This window comes from Nicotiana tabacum, chromosome 3 (genome assembly GCF_000715075.1).
Source record: "Nicotiana tabacum cultivar K326 chromosome 3, ASM71507v2, whole genome shotgun sequence".
Taxonomy (NCBI): Eukaryota; Viridiplantae; Streptophyta; class Magnoliopsida; order Solanales; family Solanaceae; genus Nicotiana; species Nicotiana tabacum.
The window spans coordinates 79,783,968-79,794,710 of NC_134082.1; the positions used below are offsets into that span (position 1 = coordinate 79,783,968).

General features: G+C 35.9%; 1 pseudogene; it reads left to right on the top strand.

Annotated features, from left to right (window-relative positions):
* The first annotated feature begins 5,499 nt into the window (after positions 1–5,499).
* LOC107767897 (putative disease resistance protein At5g66900) lies at positions 5,500–10,300 on the top strand (annotated as a pseudogene).
* The last annotated feature ends 443 nt before the right edge of the window (positions 10,301–10,743 follow it).

Consider the following 10,743-nt stretch of genomic DNA (forward strand, 5'->3'; position numbering starts at 1 on the left):
CCTCTCAGATTGAACCGATATCAAGCAAACGAGTTATCTCTTCTTTGATGAATTTGTTTCTAACCTCGGCAATAAGGGTATTTTTTCTGCCTCACCAGAGGGATGTTAGGATCCAAACGTAGTGTATGCACAGTCATTTCTTGTGGGATACCTGTCATATCCGCATGTGACCACACAAAACAGTCAACATTAAATTTAAGAAATTCAATAAATCCTGACCTGAGCTCGGGCTTTAATCCTGTCCCTAAGTGGAATTTCCTCTTCAAGAACTTTTCGAACAATGCAACTTGCTCGAGTTCCTCCGTTGTGGAATTTTTTGTATCTGTTTCTTCTGGTACTTGGAAATATCTTGGTACCTAATAAGATTCTGACGACCCTTCCCCCTAGTTGACTTCGTTCGGTTCGGCAGCAGGCGTCGGTTCCTGTAATTGATATGTTGCATTCTCCTTCCCTTTACTACTGGAATCTAAGATTGCGTTCATCTCCCTTGCTGCCGGCTGATCACCTCTTAGCTATTTAATTCCCTCTGGCATTGGGAATTTCAAAAGTTGATGGTATATTAACGGTACAACCTTCATCTCATCCGGCCATGGTCTCCCAAGAATAATATTATAACCCATATCACTATCTACTACATCAAAAAGAGCCGTCTTCATTATGCCTTCGGCTTCCTGGGTAGCAGGATTTCCTTTGGGGTTGTACACTTGCTAAATTAAACCTGGCGAGGAGCTTTGTAGCTAGAATTATGCTTCCGGTTAGTTTAACTTGTTCTAACACTCTCCATTGGATAATGTTGGTTGAACTCCCTAGGTCCACCAAAACTCTTAAAATCTAAAACATTAAGAGAGATTACCAGGGCATCATTGTGCGGAAGTAGGAATCCATCCGCGTCCTCCTCCGTGAAGGTGATGTCGTCCTCAATGACTTCCCGGAGTCTCTTACTGTGGGTCACTAATACCTTCATCTTTTTTTTCACTAAAAATGTCACACCATTAATCTCGTTCCCCCGAAAATCATGCTGATCATCAAACGATGAGGGTTCTCTCATGCCTTCGAGGGTTCCGTGTTATCCTAGTTGTGGTCGTAATTGTTCTTAGCCCGTTCGTTTAAGAATTATCTGAGATGGCCGTTTTTTAACAATGTCGCCACCTCCTCGTGCAAATGCCTGCAGTCCCCAATCAAGTGGTTGTTGGTCCCATGATACTCACATCATAAATTAGAATCCCTCTGACTGGGATCGGACCTCATTGGCCTCAGGAACCGTTCTTCCTTAATATTCCTCATAGCTATCACTAATTCTACTATATTAATGTTGAATTTGTATTCAGATAGCCTGCGGTAGGAGTCTCGGGTACCCGATATCTCCTTGTCTTACAATGATATGTTATTCTGATCACGATCAGCTCTCCAATCGGTAGTGAATCTATCCGCTGATCAAAAACCTCTGCTGCGTCCTTTGGCCCCTTCACAGGGCAAAAATCGACCTCTAGAAGACTGTCGATCTGTGACGAAATCATCCTTTGAATTTCTCCTTATTCTTCTCTCGATCTCGACCCTTGGTTGATGCCGAGAAAATGAGCTGGTCATTCTTAATTCTTATCTTTGACTCGTACTAGTTGTGAACATCCACCTACATTGTTTCTTGGAACTCGAGCAGACTTTTTGTTAATTTCTGGGAAGCGTCAGAACTTCTCGGATTCAGCCCTTTAATAAATGTTTCAGTTGCCCATTCGTCTGGTACGACCGGTAGCAACATCCTTTCTTTCTGGAATCTGGTCACGAACTCCCACAGCAATAAAGACTCTGCTTGTACAATCCTGAATATGTCAACATTTCGGGCATGTACCTTCTTAGCCCCGACATAGGCCTTGATAAAAGAATCTACATGTATCTCAAAAAAAGAGATTTTTACATTCCTATGTCATATAGTAAACTATATTACTCTAAATGTTCATGTTTAGTAAATTACCCTACCTACACAAGTTTTGTTTACAAAATATATACATTCCACCTTAAAAGGCTCCCAATCCATTATTAGTGCCTTCAATTAAGGGATTTAGTTACACCATTTTCCTTTTTTTTCTCCTCTCTCCCCTTTCTCTCAAGATCTTCCCTTATCTTTTTTATACAAAATTACTCGGAGGTTTTTCTCACCTTAGCTTTGTTCGTTCTTTTTTTTCTTTCTGAATTTTGAGAACATTCTTTTCCTTTTTCACATAGGAATTTCTGAAGCTGCTAAAAATGAAAAAAAAAAACTCTTCTTTATTGACACTGATTTTTGTTAACAGAAACTATGGTTACTTATGTGTAATGTTAGTGTAGTTTTGAGTTAGGCATACTTCTCCATAAGTTTGCAAGGACAAATTGAGTGGATTTGAGTTTTCATTAATGAATAATGGTCTCTCTCTTGGTTCGTATTGTATCATATCTTATACTACTATTTACTTAGCAAATACGAATAGAATAGCTAACTTCACTTTCAAAGTTCCAACAACTATTACGACGTGTTTATTTTTATACATTATTTCTACACAATTAAATACAACTACAATATCATACAACTTAAATACAATCTTTATACAAACTTTATACAATATGTCTTTTGTATATTTTGTATCTGATTTATACATAATAAAAATAAATTTCATACAACTCATACAACTAATTATATATTATACAATTTATCTATAACTTTCACACATTATTTCTACCTAGTTAAATACAACTACAATAACATACAACTTAAATACAAATTTTATACAAAATTTATACAATATGTCTTTTGTATATTTTGCATTTTTTTATACATAGTAAAAACAAATTTCATACAACTAATTATATATTATACAACTTATCTACAATTTTCATACATTATTTCTACTCAATTATATACAACTACAATATCATACAACTTAAATATAATTTTTAAACAATATTGTTCAACTTTCATACAATAATTAATATATATATATATATATATATATATATATATATATATATATATATATATATATATATATATATGTGTGTGTGTGTGTGTGTGTGTGTGTGTGTGTGTGTGTGTGTGTATAACAGAATACAATTTTTCTAATATAATATAATGTATGTCATGTCTTCTTCTTCTTCTTCTTCTTCGAGTTTCAATCTGAAATTCAGTCAAAACCAAGTCTAATCTTCACCAAAATCCCTCAAAATTGAGACATAAACTTCAAACCATATTCCCAATTATTTGCAACAACACCCAATCCAAATAAATAATGATTTTTGAAAACCCAAATTCGAATTCAAAGCTTCAAAGCTTTTTAATGACTGTCAATGGTGGAATTGCTGCTCTCTTTTCCTTTGCTTTATATTACTGAAATTTGGGATAGAGAGATAGAGACGTAGAGAGAATTCTCAATTCTTTGCAACAACATCCAATCCAAACAAACAATGTCTTTTGAAAACCCAAATTCGAATTCAAAGCTTCAAAGCTTTTTAATGGTTGTCAATGGTGGAGGGGTTACAGATTTTCGCTGGTGTTAGAAGACGAAATAGTGGGTGATTGAAGAGAAAATCGTGAGGTGTGATTTGATACGTGGGTGAGATTTGGAGAGAGAAACTTGGGGGGGAGTGGGAATATACGGTAGAGTTAAATTAAGAGACTAATTAATACTATTAAAACCCCTAAAATATACATAAATGGTAATTAAGTATATAAAAGGTAATTACATTAAAAGTTAAGCATGGAGGGTCATATAGTTTACTATATGGCATAGGAATATAAAAATCCTCTTGAAAAAAATCTATTGAGTGCTCAGGTAAAAGCAAATACCATGTCAGGGCCCCTTTCATAAGGGTCTCCTCGATTTCTTCAGTAAGAACGACTCAATCTCATGCGGAGCTAAGTCGTTCCCTTCGCCACTATTGTATAGGTGGTGATGTACTCCTGAGGATCCAAAATCCCATCATATTTCAGCACGTTTAGAATCTTGAATCGCTTCGGGATCAACTCTGGTGCCGCTTTGTTTGAACAACAACTAGGTGTACTTCTTCAAAATCGATTTGATCCCAAAACGATAAATAAATTAAATAAGAATGTAAGATTTAGTGTTAAAATCGAGATAAGAGAGTAGAGATCTTGGTTTTGAGAGCAGAGCTTCCGGAGGTAGTAATAACGATATTAATAAGCAAGAAGATAAAATGTTATTAAGCTTTGAACAATACATGGCATAAGATTGTCAGAAAATTCCTTTATTGTTGGAATCCTTATTTATAGTGGCACCTAGGGAACAAGGTCCTAGAATTAAGCCTCTCTTAAATGATAATTATGGGGGCCATTGAAGAATGTGTAACGGCTGACTATGAATGTCATATTCTCTATAACGGACTATGTATTTAATACTGCAAAATATTCTTCACTGAATGCTATTAGATGACTGGTATTCATTTGTCTTCATGAGTAACATTCCCTTCGGGGGCTTCCTGGTGTCAGTCGAGACTACTGCCCCCGGTCTTAACTTCCACCTATCTCGCTTTCCATCTATCCCCTGGTTCCACGTGTCACTCTATTATATGAGCATTTAATATGAACTGATTTTACCCTATACAAGTATCCCTCATTCATAAAGGTTCGGAGTGTGATGTAGCCACTAATACATTAGTGGCTACTTCTACGACTCGACCCATAAGCTATACTTCATAAAAAGACAACTTTATTATAGCTCCAACACTCTCCTTCAAAAAATATAAATTTTATCGATTATTATTTTTAAAAATGGTTAAAAATATACTACTCTCTTTTTGTAAGTAGCAATTACCAAATCTATAAGGGACCGGCGATTTATGAAACTTGGGCCTGCATAAAGCATAATTGGACAGAGCTTAATTGGATCAACATTGAGCCCCGATCCTCAAAGTCCAGGGCTTCTGGTGTATATTCATGCTACAATATTGACTTTTTTTGAAATACTTATTAGACTTATTTTTTCACTTTAACAATATTCAATTTATGATTTTTTTTTCCTAATAAGAGTCGCTTAATTATCTTCTTTCATTACTTTGAAACCATTAAACTTATTGCTGGTTATTAAAAAAATAAGTTTGACAAAAAAACTGCTTATATTTGACAAGAAAGCCAAGTAGGCATATCAGATCAACTAAAATGCAACGGTGATTTTTAACGTCAGCAGCAAAGTCAAACCGAAGATACCGTCTCTAAAAATTCATATTCATAGAGTATATTTGTTTGTATTTAGAAAACTAACTTACTTTAAATTAGGTTAATTTATCACGATTAAGTGATAAAGTAGGACAAAAGAATGTGTCAATTAGTCATCATTAGCTGATGAAAGTCTACTCTTGATTGTTAGAATTGCTGCGGTAGCCTGAAATTTACCTTATTAGACGAAGCCACAGCCTGTTGAGTCAACAGGAGAGTAGGAAGTTTCCAATTAATTTCTTGATGTGACGTTGCAGAAAAAAGAATATGCTTTTTTGAGTGAAAACTTTGGGAATGATAATGAAGAATACCACTGTGTTAAATTTCCTTTAAAGAGTACTATTTGCTCACAGTCACACTCAATGGTGGAGCTATGAGAGTTCAATTTCTTTTCGAAAATTATAAGCTAGCAAATCCTTATATATATATATATATATATAAGCTATTGAAACCCTTGGTAGGAAGAATGTAGTAGCAATTTTGCATGTTTTAATTCCCAAAATCAGGTGAAGATATGGCGGGGAGTCTGGTGGGGGGTGCTGCTTTGGGACCAGTGTTTGATATATTCCTCAAGTCCGTTATAGACGTTGGCCTAAGAGTTGCCACTTTCCGATCCAAGATGAACCACTTGAGAAAGACTCTTGAATATATCAAGCCTGTATTTGAGGACATAGAGAATCTGAACAGGAAGTTGGAAGGCCGAGATCAAGATATAGAACTGCTCAAGAAGCAGTTGCAGGACGGGGAGAAGCTCGTGCTCAAGTGCTCCAAAGTTAAATCTTACGAGATGGTGAAAAAATGGCACTACTCTAGGAAACTGACCAAGTTGGAAAACTCACTCCTGCAGTTTTTGCAAATGCACGGGTTTCTTTGTGGGTGGAGAGACAGTATACGTAGTCTTGGGATGACTATTGAAAATGGTCAAAAATTGGATAAAATCTGCTCTTTCTTTGAAGAATCATCGCTGAATGCAGGGAGTTCAAGAGTATTTTCAGGATGGTCCGATGTGCCTGAATTTATAGTTCCGGACTTTTTCGTTGGATTACAAGTGCCCCTTCAAGAACTGAAGTTAATGTTGCTAAAGGAGGATATAGATCCGGTGCTAGTCCTTTCTGCTCCTGCTGGCTGTGGGAAGACTACTTTAGCAGCTAAGCTTTGTCAAGAGGAAGATATCAAAGGTAGGGATAACATGTCACTTACTCATGGAGTTGAACTTATATTATCTTTCAAAAAGAATATTTTATATATGTATATTCAGCAGTAGTACGTTTTTAATTCCAAACATTTATAAACTCCCTTGTAAGACTGACATGGAATGATTAGAACCACAAGATTCAAAGGATATTTTTAGCATGTAATACACACCTTTAGTTTAAACCACAGGACTCAGTCTGTTTACATTCTTAAAATTCAGTAAAATTAAGACACATAAAATGAAATCGAGGGAGTATTTGGATTAGAGCATTGACTTCGTGCCTTGTTTCTTTTAATATATCCTGCTCATGTTAGTCAGTAGTATTTTGCATTGTCATTGCTATCAAACTTGTCAATCTAGTTCACAAGATGCACATGATGTTTGCAGAAATTGTGAGATCGGGTTCTGATTCAGTAATTTCATGATCTCCTCTAAAGAAACTAAGTAAAATGATTACTTACAAACAGTACAATACCTGTATTGTTATAGATATCATGTACACATTTCCTTTCTGTATAACTGGCGTTAAATAACGCCTGGATCGCATTCTTAAAGAAAGCTTACTCTGAAGGTTTGACTTACTGGACTTTGAATCCAAATTAGTTGAATAGTTTTTCCTCTCATGGTGTCATTAAATCCTTAGGAGGGAAAAGAAGAAAGTCCTTATATACCTAAAAATCTACATATTGTTTGCTTCGTTCTTATCTACTGTACGAAAAGAAAAAAAAGTTCATCTTTTGGTCCAATTTAGAATCTTCTATCTCTGTCGAGTATTTGTTGCTCGCTGTACTGTCAACTTACGGTGAGAATTGTTGGTATGTTGTATAATATAATGTTGCATCATCTTCTTATATTATATTCTGCTTCTTGCTGATCTTTCAGCATGCTTGATTAATCATCTTTAAACAGGCAAATATAGGGACATATTCTTTGTGACTGTTTCCAGAAAACCAAACATCAGACGCATTGTTAGTGCAATTTTTGAGAAGAAAGTTGGCAAGGTACCAGATTTTCCTTCTGATCAAGATGCAATCTTCCAACTCAATAGCCTAATACAAAGACATACATCTCATCATGTACTGTTGGTGCTAGATGATGTTTGGTATGGGTCAGAGTTACTCGTCGAGAAATTTATTTTTGATCCTCGATTTAAGATTTTGGTTACCTCAAGATCTGTGTTCCCAAAATTTGAATCCACTTACAAGCTGAAATCATTGAGTGAGAAGGACGCACGGGATCTTTTCCACCATTCAGCCTTCAGAAATGGCACTCCTAATGTGGGACCTGATCTTGTGGATAAGGTAACAGATATAATATCATAAGATTAGATAATTTTGTAGCCATCCTGATCACATGAAAATGCATGTCCGAAGCATAAACAGTGAAATTTTGTGTGTTTGTTGTAAAAGAATTTGGGATTGAGGCATAGTTGATTGATTTTACGGAAGAATGAATGGCTCTTGTTCTAAGTAGGTTAACCAAATTCTTGACCAATATGTAATGTAGAAACATGTAAAAATTCTCTGTTCTGAGGGGTATCATTAGTGCTGTTCTTTTTTATAGGTTTAACTGATGGCAAACAATGGCAGGTCATTACAAGTTGTAGTGGTTTTCCGCTGGCGCTTAAAATTGTTGGCGGATCACTGTATGGCCAGTCTGACGCGATATGGATAAATAGAGTAAAGATGCAGCCTAAAAGGAATATACTCTTTGCTACTGAGAATGAACTATTTTGTTCCTTAGAAGTGAGCATAGATGCCTTGGATGAATAGCTTTTCCCATTATAGGACAAATATTGGGAGATTGTTTCTTGGACCTGGGATCATTTCCTGAGGATCAAAGAATTCATGCCACGACTCTTTTGGATATGTGGGTGGAACTATATAACCTAGATGAAGATGGCATGAGTGCGCTTGGAATCTTATTTGAACTTTGTTCACAAAATGTGGTTAATCTCGCACTTGCAAGGTAAAATTTCTTCGCTTTTAACTTGAATGTCATTTCTTGTATGCTACATTGAGCTGAACTAAATGTTTAATAGTTAAAGGGGGAAAAAACATACAGAAGAAGAGCAACAATTAGGGACAAGCATGTTCTGTCGCTAGTGATTTCTTTACCTATTTCATCAATTCTTTTATCTGCTGACGGCCATTATATCGTCCTTCTCAACTTCCTCAATTCTGTTGGCAAGACTTAGTTAATTTGAAGAGGAAAGAGCAATGGCACATCACAAGATTCAGCAGAAAATTCCATTTGCTAACTTCTTTGTGTATATATCTAGTTTCCGCACTTACCAAATTACAGATATCTACTATTACTCTTAGTTGAATAGGTCCTTGATCTAATTGTATAATTATCAAATTCATTCTATTTTACAGAAAAGATGCACCTGCCTGTCTTGGATTATATAATGTGCACTACATCACACAGCATGATCTGCTGAGAGAGTTGGCCATCCACCGGTGTGATGAGAAGCCAGCCGAAGAGAGAAGGAGACTATATGTCAACATTAAGGGGAATGACTTTCCCAAGTGGTGGTTTGACCAAAGACTGCAACCAGTACAGGCTCGGCTTTTGTCTATATTCACAGGTTTCCTCTCCCTTTCTATTCCCTAATAATGCTATGTTTACTTTCAAGGATAGGACAAGGTGGGAGTAGAAAGAAACTGCTTTTACTTCCTTTTTGGGAATATTGATTTTTTACTTCAATTTTTTGGTATAGTTGGAAGGAAGAAAAAGAGATCGTTCTTTTTACTTCCTTCCCAAGCAATTTCGGAGGGGTTGAATACCCCTCAATATTTACTTATTCTCCCAACCTTCTCTTTTTCTAACCAAAGGTAGCACTAAGTCACTTCATTATTCTATTATGACTCCATGAATCCCACTTGCAGATGAAACCTTCTCCTTTGACTGGTACGACATGCAATTTCCCTATGTTGAAGTGCTCGTTTTGAACTTTCAAACAACGGTCTGCACCTACAAATTACCCCACTTTATGGAGAAAATGAGCCAATTGAAAGCACTGATTGTGACAAACAATGGCTTCTCCCTAGCTGAATTAAGTAACTTTTCAGTGCTTTTGCTCTCTACTCAATCTGAACAGAATCAATTTGGACCGCATCTCTGTTGCATCCATATTTACAGGTAACCTTCAGCTCACAAATTTGCGGAAAATATCCTTGATCATGTGTGAGGTTTGGAAGGCATTTGCAAATTCAGTTGTTAAGATATCTTCGATGTGGCCAAATCTTGTCGAGATGAATATGGAGTACTGCAATGACTTAGTAGTACTACCTGCTGATATATGTGATCTTGTTCATTTAAAGAAGCTCAGCATTTGTTATTGTCAAGAACTAATTGCACTTCCTGAAGAAGTTGGAAAGTTGGAAAATTTGGAAATACTGAGGCTTCAATCTTGTACGAAATTAACCGAGCTACCAGAGTCCATTGTGAAACTTCAGAGGTTGCGTTTTCTTGATGTTTATGATTGTGTAGATATGGATTCCATGCCAAGGGAGATAGGTCAATTGTTTTCTTTACAGACTATCTGCATGGGAAGTCGCCTGGGGTTCGATGAGCTTCCATGTTCTGTGATAAATCTAGTGAAGTTGGAAAATGTCATAATGTGATGAAGAAACTGCCTTGTTATGGGAACCGTACAAGGGATGCCTGAGAAATCTGAGAATCAATGTGCTGAAGGAGGATAGCAACTTGAATTTGCTGCATAAATCATCATTTAATCTTATGTAACATTGTTTAAATCACTTTTGCTTTTGATCTACATTTTTTCCTCCTAGTACATGAGATATGGAATGTCGAACTGGATAGTTGTGACAATGAGTTTATCAGAACTTGTGATAATGCAGTTTGATTTGAATTATAACTTCTATTCGCTTTAATACAAATATTTTTGTTTTCTGTAGAGGATGTATAGTGGATGGACCTTAGCATGTAGTACTCACTCCGTTTCATATCAAATGAGTACTTTCCTTTTTAGTCTGTTCCAAAATAAATGACACATTTCTAAATTTAAAAATAATTTAACTTTAAACTCTTTCATTTTACTCATTTACCCTTAAGCTTTTATAACCCCACAAATGTCATGGCCCCACAAACTTTTTGCCCCTTGAGACCACAAGTTTCAAAAGTCTTCTTATTTTTTTTTAAACTCCATGCCGAGTCAAAATAACTCATATGAAACGGAGGGAGTATTTGTTTTTTGGCTCTTATTTCGATAAAATAAGAAAAATAAATAAAATAATAATAAAATCTTTGCTTTTCTTCTTCCCCCTTTTCCTTCGTCCTTCAGCAATTAAATTCTCTTTTTAGTACCCACCGGACCCCATAC